Source organism: Hordeum vulgare, chromosome 6H (genome assembly GCF_904849725.1).
Source record: "Hordeum vulgare subsp. vulgare chromosome 6H, MorexV3_pseudomolecules_assembly, whole genome shotgun sequence".
Lineage (NCBI taxonomy): Eukaryota > Viridiplantae > Streptophyta > Magnoliopsida > Poales > Poaceae > Hordeum > Hordeum vulgare.
The window spans coordinates 247,754,435-247,771,179 of NC_058523.1; the positions used below are offsets into that span (position 1 = coordinate 247,754,435).

Sequence of the window (16,745 nt, forward strand, 5' to 3'; positions counted from 1 at the left end):
TGTCAACACCAATATATACAAGACACGTAGGTGAAATTATTGAGTTGTCTGCCTAGTAACCTCTATTTAAGCCTATTACCTTCTTAATATTGTCATGGAGGACCTATAATGCGGACATAAATAGAGCTACACATGCGAGTGACCATTTTATGCAATGGGATTATGACCTTCTTGATAGAGATGGTCAAAAATTTCTAGGGTTTGGACCCTCTTAGACACCTCATGACCTTTTTGTATATTTTGGTCATAGATCTATGACCAATAAAACCGCCGTCATTATTTTTTGTCATAAACGAGCTTATTTCTTGTAGTGAAATTACAGATCTACAGGTGGACCAAATTGAAAAAATAATGCATGTCAAAATTTCGGAAGCTATGAACGCAAAGATGCGAACAGGGATGCCATATGGATCTATGAAGTAAACATCAAATGGTCGGGAGATGCGGTGAAACTACCGTGATTTACTACTGCGAAGGATCTACCATAAGCATGTTGACAGATCCAAGATAGAGGGGAGATGTTCATCCCATTACTAGGCTGACCTAGAAGAACATGGGGTTCGAGGTCTAACCCTAATGGAGGAAGGGTGTTTACCCGAGAGAGGAAGACAATGCCAGGAGATGGATGAGGAAGATCTGTGGCGGAGACCGCACCTTCGATTGGCCTAGAGACGCCCGGACTGCAGTGGCTGGCGATGGAGCTTCGGGAGCGGCGAGATGGTCGAAGCGTAGGTGCGAGGAAGACGAAGCTGACGAGGAAGATGAAGTGGGGGTTGGTGATGGTGCCCCCACTCCCCCTGCGGTTATTTAAAGGCCGGGCGCTGGAAATGAAATGGCAGGCACGGGAATAGAGGCGACAGATTGAAAATCTGCAATGATGACGCCTAGATTTGAAGGATAACAAGGTGACGATAAAAAAAGATCCGTTGGGCAATTACGTCAACGAATCCCGAAACTGGAGGGAAAAGTGATGTCATCAATAACTACTTGGTGGCTCAGATAATCTATGAGGGATGGGGGCTTGTCATTTGTCAAAAGATGGAAGTAATACAAGTCGCCCAAAGTGAGCGTGGAAGTTCATTGGCATGAATAAATTCATGTCAATCTGGGCCTAATGTTGGAGATATTACCCGCGGTGTAACCCTCCCTAGCGGTCCGGGTCACTAAAGGGGCGACTCATACTTTGTTAATGCAAGCCTTAGCCCAGGGGCCCATGAACCGGATGGCGGTTCATGATTGATGCAGAAGATAAGCCGCCAAGGAGGTTTCCAGTCTTAGAGAGCATGGCGACTTAGAGATATGGAGGGCCATGATGTGTAGAGTGGCTAGGACTCTTGTAAACCCTAGGGCTTCAACCTGTATATAAAGGCGAGTCTGTGGGGCAGATAAGGCAAGTTAGAAATCATCGAGAGCTAGGTCAGGCGAGTTACACCCTCCTTGTAATCGAATCCACCATCAATATACACAAAGCAGGACGTAGGATTTTACCTCTACACGAGGGGCCGAGCGTGGGTAAATCCGAGTCTCGCTTCCACTCACCCCCTTTGAGTCGCCACCAAGGTGCGATGGCTCCTTCACTAAGTCCTTTCACGAGGACATCTGCCGTGACAAAACCACGACATTGGGCGTTACACGTCGTGGGACACGGCATGGCATATGTACTAGACTGGATGCACAGACGTTTGTGCCAAGAGGGAATGCTCTTGTGGCCCGACGAGGACGTGGTTCCTCTGAGTGGTGGTGTATGTGATAGCCTGGCTTATTAGGGATGATAGACTACCCATATCAATAAGGAATTCCTTCTTTTCCGAGAGCCCATTAAAACAGAACTCCTAGGTTAAGCGTGCTCAACTTGGAGTAGTTCTAGGATGGGTTACCGACCGGGAAGTTGGTGCCGGGTGCGCATGAGTGAGGACAAAGTACGCAGAAAAGACTAGTATTGATATGTGAGGCCAGTCTAGATCCCGCCAAGAGTAACGGCCACCGGCGTGTGTGTCCGGGGCGTCACAAGTGGTACAGATCAGAACTAGATGAGGTGGGAACCTCAAAATAATTAAAAGGATTGAAAACAAGAAACTTCTAAGATATATTCAACACACCGGATAGGATAAGGAGAGATGAAAAACAAGAAAGACCTGATAAGAATTCCAACACATGAATCATGAAAGGATGAAAAAGGATATGATAACACCAAAAGCTTGAATTGAATTCACCAGAAAAGATAACAAGAATGACAAATGATGAACTTAGAACCCCTAAGAATTACCATACACCAACAAAACAAAGGATGAGGCTTACGAAACAAGCCAGAACAAATTCATGGGTGAGGCTCGCACGGGCTCTATCCTACAGTAGCCAACATGTAAAAGGAAGTGCACACGACATACGAAGCGTCCCCGAGTCATAGCAAGCTACAAGTACTCGCTAAGACACAACGAGAACCAGTGTAAAATGACCGTGAACCAACCAATCCACTAGATGTAGAACCCCAACCTAACATCATGCATTTCTTGGAAGATTGTCCTATAAGTAACTACTTGAATTCCCACCTAAGAACATCCGAAATTTCTGGTCATGCAATCTGGTCCATGGATACAAGGAGTAATATATCACCCAACTCCTATACTAACCCGTCTAGTGTATACATCCGTCAACACATAACCAGAGATCTCCGAAACTCATCTATCCCAGATCCTCGTAATCACAACAATACTAAGTGTGGCGATACAACCGAATCTATCTACAGCAGTACTGGGGAAGACGGACTCCTCTCGCCACTACTAGTATTGAAACAATTTCGAACATCCTTCGTCGTGAGATGCTAAGAAATCTGAATGATAACGATGTGCTCAAGAATCCCCTGGAGCTCAACTCCCAAAAAGAAATCAAGTCAGATAGGAGGCACCAAGACAGAACTCCGTCACATCAACATCATATAGATTCCAAAAATATCCGCGTGATCCTAAAAAAATTGAGTGAGAAGAGGAGTAGAATTAAATTATTACATCAAGATTCCTCACCAGAGCATAGAAGAGGAGAAAAAAGAAGCCTACCCTCCGATATATAACTAGACTCAAAGTAGTTTTTCCCTAGACTCGACTCGGCCAAGTTCGATCAATCAAGGGGGCTCGTAGGTCAGTACAACTCTGATACCAACTTGTAACACCCAAGATGCGATCCTATCCTTATTTTGGCGTGAGGGCCTCGATAGGGATAGAAGCACATCTCGTCGTTCCGCAAGAATGGATATCATTAAATACATGTACTAAAAAGATGAGTATATGGAATTGGCTTACACTCGCCACAAGCTACATCAGAGTCACATCACTACAATACATACAATCATCAAGTAGAAGAGCAGGGTCCGACTATGGACGAAAACAAACGACAAAAGAACGACTTCCACCCTTGCTATCCCAGGCTGCCGGCCTGGAACCCATCCTAGATCGACGAACAAGAAGAAGAAACTCCAAATGAACAATCAACACGCTCACGTCAAGTAACCCTTTACTTGTACCTGCAACTGGTGTTGTAGTAATCTGTGAGCCATGGGGACTCAGCAATCTCATTTCCAAAGGTATCAAGACTAGTAAATCTCAATAGGTGAGGTATGGTTAAGTGGTGAGGCTGCACCAAGCGACTAAGCATTTATTTGCGGTGGCTAACTTAGGAATGCAAGAATAAATAGAAGGATGATCTACGCATAACGGACGTGAACTACTGATGATCAAATGAATGATCCTGAACACCTACTTACGTCCATAACCCCATCGTGTCCACGATTGGAGAAGGAGCTCGCGAAAGAGACAGTCACGGTTATGCACTAAGTTGGTAAGTTTTAATTAAGCTCTAGAACGGGATGTTAAACAAAGTTTCCATGTTGCCACATAACCGCGGGCACGGCTTTCCGGAATATTTAACCCTGCAGGGGTGCTCCAACTAGTTCATCAGAAATTACCACAAGCCGCATAGAAAGCCTCGGTCACGAAACTCGTGACTTCGTTGGATTCCTTAGTGGAAAAACCTCAACTCTGAGATTACCCAAAGCATCACCGGAATCCCGATGCACAACACATTCGTCAAAGGTAAAACTAATCCAGCAAGGCCACCCGACGTGTCGACGATCCCCATAGGAGCCACATATCTCGTTCTCACGACACGCCGGATTGTCCAAACTTCCGGTAGGCCAATCACAGAGTTGCCCTGGTAGCCACGGGCGGTTGACAGGTTGGACCAACACTCATGCAGATCACTGGCCTGGGGGTTGATTAAATTTCCTCGGGTTAATTACTCCCTATGTGGTTCATTAGTTATTAGGCAAATGTAGTACCAAAGTTGGGCTTTGCCAGACCAGTTTTAATCTAAGACGAATTATCAAGGGGGTCCCCATAACAACCCCGATCGTGTGAGGAGCACTCAATTATGGAATATAACACCGGTAGCCGAAACTAAGGGGAAAAGGTGGAACAAAACACCAGGCTAGAAAGGCCGAGCCTTCCACCTTTTACCAAGTATATAGGTGCATTAAATTATATAGCAATTAATATGGTGATATAACAAGGAACCCATGTTATCACATGGAAGCAACTGCACCTGCAACTAGCAACGCTAACACATGGTTAAGCAAGTGGTAACATAGCCAATCAGTGGTTTGCTAGGTTGTGATCAGGTTGAAGGTTCTCATGGCAATCTTGAGAGGCTGACATTTAACATGTGGTAGGCAACGAGACGTAGCGATAGAAACAAAACATCTAGCATGGCAATGATAGTAATGGTATCTAGGGAAATGGTCATCTTGCCTGAGATCCCGCTTGGAAGAAGAATGACTCCGTGAAGCAGACGAACCGACGTAGTCGAACGGATCCTCACTTTCCGACACGCTTGCGGAACTCTATCGAGACGAAGCAAACTGGAAACAAGAATCAACACACGATATTCACGACGGCACATGCACGACACAAATGATGCATGAGCGGTTTCATTTATGCACGGTATGACATGGCAATTCACACAATCAAACACTACACATTAAGTGAAGTTCAATATGCAACGAGTTGCATATCGACGAAACTTCACCTTTAATTATTTAGTTCACTTCTGATTATTTACACGACAATATTAAATGTTGGTTAACATGGCAGGAGGTGAAGCATAATTAAGCTACCTATCTAGGCATTTTAAATGAGGTCGGAAACGACATATAGCATCTCCGAACTGACCTCATACGTTAATTTATAATTCTGTCCAAATCTGAACTAACATGTTTTAATGTTCGTTAAACAGCAAAATAAATAGGTTCACGTGATTCTATGCAACGTTCCAATCAATTTACACATAGGGATCAATGCAAACGGAGCTATGGTTCAAAAGATATGATCACCGCAAGATATGATGCCATGAATGTAATATGTATGCGAATAACAGCCACAAACATTCCAAACCAAGAAGGCAGCCACATAATATGAAACTACATGAGATTCTCAGCAAGTTTCATATAGGACACGATCAAAAAGGAGCAACGGTTCAACAAATACAAGCTACACAAGAAATAGTCATAATCTGCCAAAAACAGCAACATGAAATTTTCTACACCCCAAAACAACAAGCTACATAAATCTAAAATGCTCAAACAAGGCATGAGACGGAAGTAGTCAAGATGCACTACAACATCCTCCTAATAACATCTAGCATGGCAGCATGGATCACTAGGAAAAGAACTCACAAAATGGCATCTCACGCACAATTTCAGACTTAGTGAAAATAACAGTTTTGACTGTGCAGTTTTCAATCTGAAGGCATATTGACAGCAGCAAAAATATTTGCTATGGGGCACCAAATGACATGAAAGTTAACAGAATGCTAGAGAATCTTAAGGACTACAAATAACTCCATTGCACCAACCCCAAAGGAACTGTAGATCACTAGGAAAACTCATGGCAAGACAACAACAAAATATTACAAATCTTAGACTTGAAAATATTTCAGCATCTCAAAAGAGCACTACTTTCTAGCATGTTGGCAACAAGCAAATAACCTTAAACATGGATTTCTAGAGCAACCAAAAATACCAGAGGCTAGCCTACATATCCAAGAGCATATCTCTACTTCAAAACTAATTCATATCACGCACGGAATAAATCCCACAAAATAAGCAAAAAGGGCAACATGGCAAAAATTTAATGCGCACTAACTTTCTCAAAAGACAAAACTAAATGCATGGTTAAATTCTATGGATTTTTCTACCCCGAAAACATATATAATATGTGGGGTTCGACAAATAAACTAACGCCACACATTTATGCGAGAATATGTCCTAAACACGACATAGCAAACAAGCGACGGAGCCTACATGCAAAAATGCAAACAACTACTCTAAAATACATGACAAAGGGTCCCGAACAACATGAACATTTTATCTACGGGATTTGAACAATCCGTACGCGCACACAAATATCTACGAAATATCTAACATATTAGAACATCATGCAAAACTAGGCAAATGGCAGGTCAAACCACTTCAAATATGCATGCAAGTGGCAACATATGAATCTACGCGAAAAACTACACAAGTTACATATTTAAATCATCGCGATCCGATGCACGGTTTAAAATCTACGAGCATTTGAAAATCAGCTATTTTCCTGAAAACGAAATAAATTGCAGGTTATTCTAAAACATCTAGGGGCCGAAACTGGGCAGGGCGCATCTTACTATCTTGCGCCAAGAGCGAGAAATAGAGGGGCACGGGAGGTTGCTCACCATGGGCCATCGGGTCGGTCGGTGGCGAGGCTAAGGCAGGCCGGGGCTGTGTCCAGCTGCAGAAGATGGGTCGGGGTGAGGCAGGCCGACTCGTGGCCTCGTGCTAGGCCGGATCTGGCGATCACACGCAGGGGCCACGCGAGGCGAGGAGGCGGTCAACATGTTGGCGAGCGGCATTGCACGGGCGAAGCGCACACTAGGCCACGCTTGGTCAACAACGAGTGGATCTGGCGATCCAGATCGGCGCGGGGCGGGGTCTCGCATTGAGAGGCGGCATGTGCTGGGTCATCTCGCACGCGCAATAGAGCTGGCTGGGAAGGGGCGGCTGGCCTGGATACGGCAGGGCGGCATAGTTGCAGGCGACGGGATCTGGCGAAGGTGCGGGGCGGCTCGGCCCTGTGCGAGAACTGTGGCGGCTGGCGGAGACGGACGAAGCTTCGGGCGATGGGGCAACCTCCAATGAGGGTACCGGCAAGGGGTGTTGCTAGATCCGGTGCGACACAGTAGTCGGCTCGATGGGGTGCCTCGGGAGCTGCGGCTCGGGACTCGTCCTTCGGGTGCGCATGGCAAAGCGAGAGCGGATGAGCGGGAGGCGGGCCAGATCTGGGCTCCCGGGTCCGACGGCTGAGGTGGGAGGAGCTGGCTGCGGGAGAGGCTGCGCTAGGATTTGAGGGGCGCACAGATTTCGAGGGGTGGTTAGTGTCTGGTTGTCTATTTATAGAAAACGGGTTAGGGTTATCCGAATCCGGCTCCGTTTTCGACCACGGGATCGCGATCGGACGGCCACGGACACGGGAATGGCTAGGTGGGCAGTGTACAGTGGCTAGCTGGAGAAGAGAGGGAAAACGGGCACACGACAACATATTTCTTTTAAACACCGAAAAACGTCCAACGATAACTGAAAACGGTGCCGCTATGATCGACCGTTCGGGTACCAAACGGACTCCGATTCTGACGAAAATTGGCACGCGACCTACCTATATCTAAATAAGACCGCACGCCAAGTTTCATCCCAATCCAAGAATGTTTTAAATACAGTTTTAAAAACAAGGTTTTGACGATGCCGCGGGCGTGTGCGAGTGTGGCCGGGCTCAAAACGGGCAATGACGAGAACCGACACCTAATAACGGACGCAGGTTTGAAAACTGGCGGCAACGGAGTGCCGATGCAATGCAGATGATGCGCATGATGCGATGATGAATGCGACAAACAAACGAACCACATGACGAGAATGGAATAAAAGGGGAATCTTCTGGAGCGTCGGTCTCGGGCTGTCACACTACTCTCATAGATTGCAACGTTAACAATCAGACTCATATAGGTGTGTTCTTCAAAAAATGTTCTGCAGGACAACATCTCTGCTTCATTTATCCAATTAGAACATATTGAGATGTATATCAACCTGCCATGCAGTTTAGGAAAGTATTGCATCTTCATGGAGTGATATTTATGAATGGTAAGGATACTTTCCTCTCATTTGACCAACAACTTGTCTTCCACATCTAATTCACGGGATCTCCGATGACATAGAATATGTCACCACTCCGAACAACTCATATTGTGGGTCTCATACCCATCTCCTTCGCTGCATTATCTATCACATTACGTGATATACCCTTAGTAAAAGGATCTGCCAGATTTTTAGATGTTCAGATATAATCCAATGCAATAACTCCGGAGTTTCTCATTTTCCTCATAGATTTTAACCTTCTCTGAATGTGTCTTAATGACTTCATGTTATCCTTTGAGCTGCTCATTTTCGTGATCATAGTTTGATTGTCGCAGTTCATAAGGATACCCGGTACAAGTTTCTCAACAACCAACAATCTACTTCGATCGTAGTTGTATCTAGTGTTGTGAATTCTGCTTCCATTGTTGACCTTGTTAAGATGATCTGCTTGCAAGACTTCCAAGAAACAACACCACCTCCATGAGTGAATACATATTCGCTCGTGGCCTTTAACTCATCAGCATCAGAGATCCAATTTGAGTCGCTATACCCTTCAAAAACCTTTGGGTGTCCAGTGTAGTGAATTCCATAATTCTCAGTGCCTTTCAAATAAGGCAAGACTCTCTCTAGAGATTTACAATGCACATCTCGTGGTTTTGAGACAAACCGACTCAGTTTGCTAATAACAAAAGAGATGTCAGGTCTTGTAGCACTGGCTAGGTACATAAGCGAGCCAATAATCTGAGAATATTTCAATTGATCTCTAGCAATTCTTTGATTCTTTTGAAGTAGCACGCTGTCATCATATGGTGTTGGAGAGGGCTTGTAGTCACTATATCCAAAGCGACTCGAGATCTTTTCCACATAGTGAGATTGAAGCAATGTAATCCCACCATCATCGTACCTCAACAACTTGATGTTCAGAATGACATGAGCCACTCCTAAATCCTTCATCTCAAAACGGTGAGATAGAAATCCTTGACCTCCTTAATAACATTCATATTTGTTCCGAAAATTAGTATGTCATCAACATACAAGCAAACGATAACTCCCTCGCTCCCACCATGGCGATAGTACAGACATTTATCAACTTCGTTTACAACAAAACTTGTAGTTGTTAAAGTTCTTTCAAACTTCTCATGCCACTGCTTGGGTGCTTGCTTAAGTCCATACAAAGACTTCAGCAACTTGCACACTTTTCCTTCCTGGCCATCTACTACAAACCCATCTGGTTGTTCCATGTTAATTTCCTCACCGAACTCTCCATTTAGGAAAGAAGTCTTAACATCCGTTTGATGAAAGAGAAGACCATGTGAGGCGGCTACTGAAAGTAGTACTCGAATAGTGGTTAGTCGAGCCACAGGTGGGTAAGTATCAAAGAAGTCTTCACCTTCCTTTTGGGTATAACCCTTAGCCACCAGTTGTGCCTTGTACTTCTCGACAGTACCATCAGGCCCAAGCTTCTTCTTGAATACCCATTTGCATCCTATAGGTTTGCACCCATAAGGACGATTAGTGATCTCCCAAGTTTCATTTGCCAAGATGGAATCCATCTCACTACGGGCCGCTTCCTTCAAGTAGTCACCATCTTCAGATGCATAGGCCTCTGAAATAGAACTGGGAGTGTCATCTATGAGATACACAAGAAAATCATCACCAAAGGACTTTGGAGTCCTCTGTCTCTTACTCATGGTAGGAACTTATATGTTCTCCTCCACAGAATTTTCAAAGTGTTCCATCGAAATGGTAGGTTCAGTAATTGTAACTAATTCATGATTTGATGAAGTATACATCTCTTGATTAGATGAGGTAACCATATCCTTCATGGGAAAGATATCTTCGAAGAAAGTCGCATCATTCGACTCCATGATTGTACCGACATGCATGTCAAATACCTTAGATTTTACAACCAAGAATCTATAGCCAATGCTATGAAAAGCATATCCCAGGAAAATACAATCCATAGTTTTTAGTCCCAGCTTGCGCTTCTTCGGAATTGGTACATTGACTTTCGCCAAACAACCCCAGGTTCGTAAATAAGAGAGTTTTAACCTTTTCTTCTCCCATTCTTCGAATGGAGTTATCTCTTCGTTCTTTGTGGGAACTCGGTTTAGGACATGAAATGCAATCAATATCGCCTCCCCCCACCATGCCTTGGAGAGACTCGATGTGTCTAACATGGCGTTAACCAAATTAATTAGAGTACGGTTATTTCTTTCAGCTACCCCATTTGACTGAGGTGAATAGGGAGGCATCGTCTCATGGATTATACCATGTTCCGCAAAGAAGGAATCAAATTCATTTGAAAAATACTCTCCACCACGATGAGACCTAAGCCTCTTGATCTTTCGATCAAGTTGGTTTTCAGCTTCAGCTTTATAGATCTTGAAATAGCTCAAAGCCTCATCCTTAGATTTTAGAAGATACACATGGCAGTATCTAGTAGATTCATCTATTAATGTCATGAAATATTTCTTTCCACCTTTTGTCAAAATACCATTTATTTCACATAGATCTAAATGTATGAGCTCTAGTGGAGCAAGATTTCTCGTTTCCGCAATCGTGTGAGACTTACGAGGTTGCTTAGCTTGCACACAAACTTGACACTTAGATCCCTTGAAAGTGGTGAAACTAGGGATTACGTTAAATTTGGCTAGTCGTAACATGCAACCAAAATTAACATGACAGAGACGTGAATACCACACATTTGATTCACTATTGTTGTAAACATGATTAACAACTTTATTGCAAACATCTCACAAGGATAAACGGAATAGGCCTCCTGACTCATAGCCTTTACCAACAAAAGTTTCATACTTGGATATTACAAATTTATTCGACTCCAAGACAAGCTTGTAGCCATCTCTACATAGAAGAGATTCGCTGACACGATTTTTATTGACGGAGGGGACATAATGCACGCTCTTTAGCCGCACGATCTTCCCCGAAGTAAACTTCAAATCGACCGTGGCAACACCACAAACAGAAGCACTTGAACCGTTGCCCATCAGCATGTTGGAAGTCCCTACTATTCGATAAGACGAAAACATGGAAATATCACCGCATACATGCACATTAGCACCGGTGTCAATCAACCAATCGGGGGAATGACATACTGAAAGAATAGTGGGAAATATACCATACCCAACATCTTCACGTCAATGTCACCAATGACAACATTAGCGGTCTTGCCGCCTTTCCCAAGATGACGCTGGTCATAACGATTAGGGAAATTAGGAGCCCAATGGTCAGGATCTCCGCAAACATGGCAAACACCTTTCTTATTGTCATTCTTCTTCTTGAAGTTGATGTGTTGTAGAGCCTTGTTCTTCCCATCAAACTTTGCTTGACCATCAAACTTGCCCTTGTTCTTAAACTTGTGGGGTTGGAAGTTTTTCTTTTGTACCAGATTGGCACTAGATCCTCCCTCAATACCTCGAGCATGTGTGTCTTTTGCTCTCGCTGTTTCTTCCACATCAAGAGTACCAATGAGATCCGGAAAGGAAAACTCCTGCCTCTTATGCTTCAGAAAGGTAGCAAAGTTCCCCCACGATGGAGGAAGCTTAGTGATGACGCCTCCAGCAACAAACTTGTCCGGTAGCATACAATTGAAGTGCTCAAGTTCTCTAGCAAATTACTGTATCTCGTGAGCTTGCTCAACCATGGAGCGCTCTTCAGTCATCGTGTAGTCATATAATTGTTCCATGATGTACAACTCAGTACCAACATCCGAGACCCCAAACTTGGCCTCGTGTGCATCCCACATATCTTTTCCATTATCAGTTGACGCATAACCATCAACTATGTTCTCACCAAGAACACTCAAAACAGGGTATCCATTTTCTGAAAGGCTTGTTACTGTTGAGCATCATGATCTCCTTCAGGTTTGGCAAGAGTGGCGGCATAGTAGCTCATGGTTTGAAACCATAGAATGGCGCTCATGCGCCACCTCTTATAGTGGATACCCTCAAACATAGGAGGTCTCATGTCATGTAATATAAAGAATAGACACCAAAATGCATGTGCACATATGAACTAAAAGAGAACATATGTAGAACAAAGGCTAGAACCAGAAACGGTAGTGCAAGATATTAAACAGGGAGAACACGAAGACATACGGAACAGCTGCGGAAGCACTTGTCTTGGGGTCGGTGTTCTCACCAGCCATGTCGTCGAAGAGGTTGTCGACATCGGGGAAGAAGTTGTCGTCGGGTTAGTAGTCACGCGGAGCGCTCCCCAAAAACCTTATCACCCTTCTCCCGTACGTGACTCGAAGAGGTGTGGTTTCGGAGGCCTGCTGTCCCGACCTGCGGTGCACGCCGCAAGCCGGGATGGGGAAGACAGTAGCAGCACAGAGATTGGAACCAGTGGCGAGAGGAAGAAGTTCTGGTGTGTCTCTCTAGAGAGGAGCGACCTTCCTTTTATAGGTGCAAGAGAAGGAGGCGAGAGGCCAGCGACGGAGCTGAAGGGAACGAGGGAGACGCATCGAACAGACATCAGACGAAGGGCACAATGTTTGTATTCAATGTCCACTACAGCAAAAACGTCCAGCTTCCGAGTAATCTTTTGTATACCAGTCGTGCGTGGCAAAAAAATAGTTTGGCTCGGCTCATTCCCGCAACCCGAGGCAAGGCGAGGCGGGCGACGGAGGAGGAGCGCGCGTGTATGTCTCTCTTGTTCTCATGCTCATACATGTGTGGAACATCCTCCCTTATAAGGAGGTCCAACTCCCACTAAACTAGCAATGTGGGACTAAAATTTTCCACCTCTTGCCTTGCACGAATGGGCTGCGTGAGCCTCTAGGATTTATTAGGAATTTCTGAAATTGTTATTGGGCTGGCCCAAAATAGACAAAAATTCCAGCAAAAAACCTTGCGTATTAATTTCATGTATGACCCTTTTTTGGCGAGACTAAAAAATTCATGCAGGCCAACTCTGGAGATTGTATATAGGTTTGCAAAAATTCTTATTGCAAAGTCTAACATAAATTTGCTGGCTGAACCTGGCATAACTTACCATTGAATTTCCTTAATAACTTAGCACCGTGTAATGTATTTTGTTGTTGCATTTTTTTCATTTTGCTTATGATTTACCAAGTATATTAAAATCCAAGTTCTAATTTTGCTCAACTAGAAGTACAACTCATGTCCCTTTCATCTTCATGTAGAACTCATGCTCCTTTTATCTTCATATTTATCTATTTATTATTCTCCCTTTTCTCCTTGTTAGTTAGTTATTTTGTATCATCTTCATCATTACCATCGGTAAAAACAATAGTAATATTTGATTTGTCCTCAAAAATCCTTTTGCAGGTCATTCCTTTCCATTCGCCTCCTGGTGATACTTCAACTAAAAGAACATTGTATATTGATGGTACTACAGAGCGAATTGAAATAGCAAAGCAGCTTGAGTGAGGTTACCAGTGAGGTCAGATTTCTTTCTCTTTTCACGCCACCTCCTAACTGTTGCACGTATTTGTTATTTTGCAGTGTTGTTAATATCATGTGGGTTTAATTATCAATTTGTTATATGTTAGTGTATTTTTTGTCTCGGTTTATGTTTCCCTACTTGACCTATTTTTTCCATTGTTTGCTTTTGAAACTCTTCTCTTTAGTTATGATATACCCTATATTCTTGTGAAATGTACATGTCCAAAATGTTATCTCAATGGGTTGTCTTGTAAAACGAGGTGGTCATGGAGCAGTAGCAGTATGGCTTTGAGGTGATTGTATACATTATACAATTGTGTGCTTGCTTCTGAGATGTTTAGAGACGCACACCCAATCTGAAATTATATTTGTAATTTGCACGATCTCTTTGTCTAGCTGTTATGCTCTGTGTGGTTTCTCTAATGAAGATACTAGAAATATTTGAACAATCACAGTTAAATACTGGCAAATCCATACTTGGAATGGGAGGTTTATATACCCTATCACAACGTCTTCACTACATATTATACCGGTGCTTGTGGTGTTATCCATATATCCCAGGCCATACTCTCTATTGATCATTATCTTGACATAAGACCAAATTAGTGCCAGTAACTAGTTCTCAGGCATGCACACATCAATCGTGGAGGCAGATTTGTTACTACCTAATATTAATATACTTGAGGTTGATGGATGAAAGATAAAATTATGAAGTGCTGCCTTTGTTTTGGTATAGAAGTCCCATGAGTACCATTGGAGTATACCATTAGAATATAATACATACATCCAGGAACATGCCTGGTCTTTCTATATCGGAATAGAAGGAACTAGTTTGTATTTGGATTATATGATTGGATTTCATATACCTGGTCTTGTCCTCTCAAATTTATTTTTGCTATTTCTGTACATCTTTGGGGATAGTCGATGCAAACCTCTATGCAGGTGATCAGTCTGCACACTTCAACGATGGATCGTGCACTCTAGTAGATGGTATTTAGGCTATTGATATTTTTTCTCACTCAGGAATAATTCTTGATGCTTAATTTTTCAGCCCATTCTATCTGTTGCTAACACCACCCTCTGGGAGCAACATGTAACAAATAAGAATGTTAGAGTTTATTGACTAGGCAAGAAACTTTGGAGATTATGACCAAAAGCTTCCTTAACACTTTGCTTAAAATGTTCCTTTGACATTTTGCTGTTCACCTATAATATGTTTTTTTTGGAGAGACATGCAGACAGAATTGTTGTTGTGTATGTTGTGTCATTTAGCAATATAAGTGGATGCCACACAAAATTATGTATCACTCTCTCACCATCCATATTTGGTAATTTGTCAACACCTAAACTGCAAGGCAATCTTTTATTGCTATTCAATATATATGTGTGTTTATCTAGCTGCCTGATCTTCATTAGGTCCCACTAGTCGTCTACCCGTGCACCGGCATGGGCTAGTCATTTATTTCTAAACACATACTCTTCAAAAAAAAGTTCAATCTATCGTATAAGAAAATCTTACGATTAAATATTTTAAGAAGCATGTAATTTTTGGCCCTGAGAAGTTTTACCATTTAGGAGAAATTGATTTATTAAATGGCAAAAACCATAGCCATTTAATGGGAGATTTTGCATAAATGGGAGGTCCTTTGCACATATAATTACGTAAACATTATAACAACTTCAAAAGGATATTCCAAACTTGAAAGATAAATTAAAGCACGTAGTTTGAAGTTGTTTAAAAAAATATTTGGGACAATTTATTATTGCAAAATAACACAAATTTGACTATTTGTTAGTCCGGAGTATTTATATACCTAAGAACAGACAACATGACGTCAAAAAAACTAAATTACATGGAGGTAATCCTCTAATGTCAATTAGTCCTACTGATTAAATAGCTTAAAATTAATCAGAAAGTTTCTACACAAAGTTGACTCACCTTCGATTCTTCCATTTTTTATATAGAATAACTGATTGAGCATGATAATATAATTACTTACCCTTGGCCGTAGGCTCTCACCGATGGGGTATATGCTGACAGCCATCATAACTTGGCATACCAAACATTCATATAGGACAAATTTAGTATATCTATTTTAGTTTGAGATTATAATATGTGCATCAATGCTATTGCTCCACATGCAGCGCATCTGCACTTGGAGCAAAAAGGTCACTATTGAACACATCAGTAATACAATCGATCGGATTGAGGCAATTGAAAAATACAAACCCAAAAGACCTGATTATTTGGATAATCATTCTATAGAAAGGGATTAAGAAATTTGAATAAGTCATTATGGATATGAATACAAATATCGCCGTTAAGAAGTATGTCATTAAAAAAATTAGCTCGTAAGATACAACTTTCTGGTAGTTATACTTTTTGTCGCGAGGTAATTATTTGATAATAATTCATGTACTCATAGGAAAAATTGGGTAATCAGACAAACACCAAGACGTAGGCTTGTCTAGATATATGTACGCAAGCATGAGCCATCTGCATATGCAAACGGTCATATTGTCGGGAGCCCGATCCTAAGCCATAGGAATCCAGCCTGTAACACATCTGATCACTTTGTGGTCTCACGCACGGTTAACCCCACGGCTGCCACCTTACCTTGGTCGGCATCGTTTGTGTTTTTTGACTCACGTATGCAAGTGTGTCGCTAGCATTCCAATGTCAAAGAACCCGGGTCGACATAATTAGTTATAAACCCAAGCGGCACATCCGTACAGAGACATGCATACATAACCCAGCAAAGCAGGTGTCGGTCATCCACGAGTGTAGACGAGTCTTAGCAAGCTACAAGGACTCCATTACACCGCGAGACATTTCCCCGAAGGGACAAACACAACAACAAAAAAGGATACATGCCGGTCAACCAACGTGTCCGGAGCAGTAGCAAGCTAGCAAGGCTCGATGGAATCACAAAGGGACATTTCTCTGTAAAGAGTACTACTAAAGGCGCACAACTAGGTGTGGAACCCCACACATATCACAGCACATCACGCGTACGCATGACATACTCAATATGCATAGATACAACAATGGCATTACAACATAACCATACAACATCACAACATTTATTTCAAAGGCTCAAAAGATC

The 16,745-nt window shown here is 42.7% G+C and overlaps 1 pseudogene; it reads left to right on the forward strand.

Moving 5' to 3' along the window:
* LOC123405356 overlaps positions 1-13,635 on the forward strand; it is a 68,949-nt pseudogene extending 55,314 nt beyond the window's left edge.
* The last annotated feature ends 3,110 nt before the right edge of the window (positions 13,636-16,745 follow it).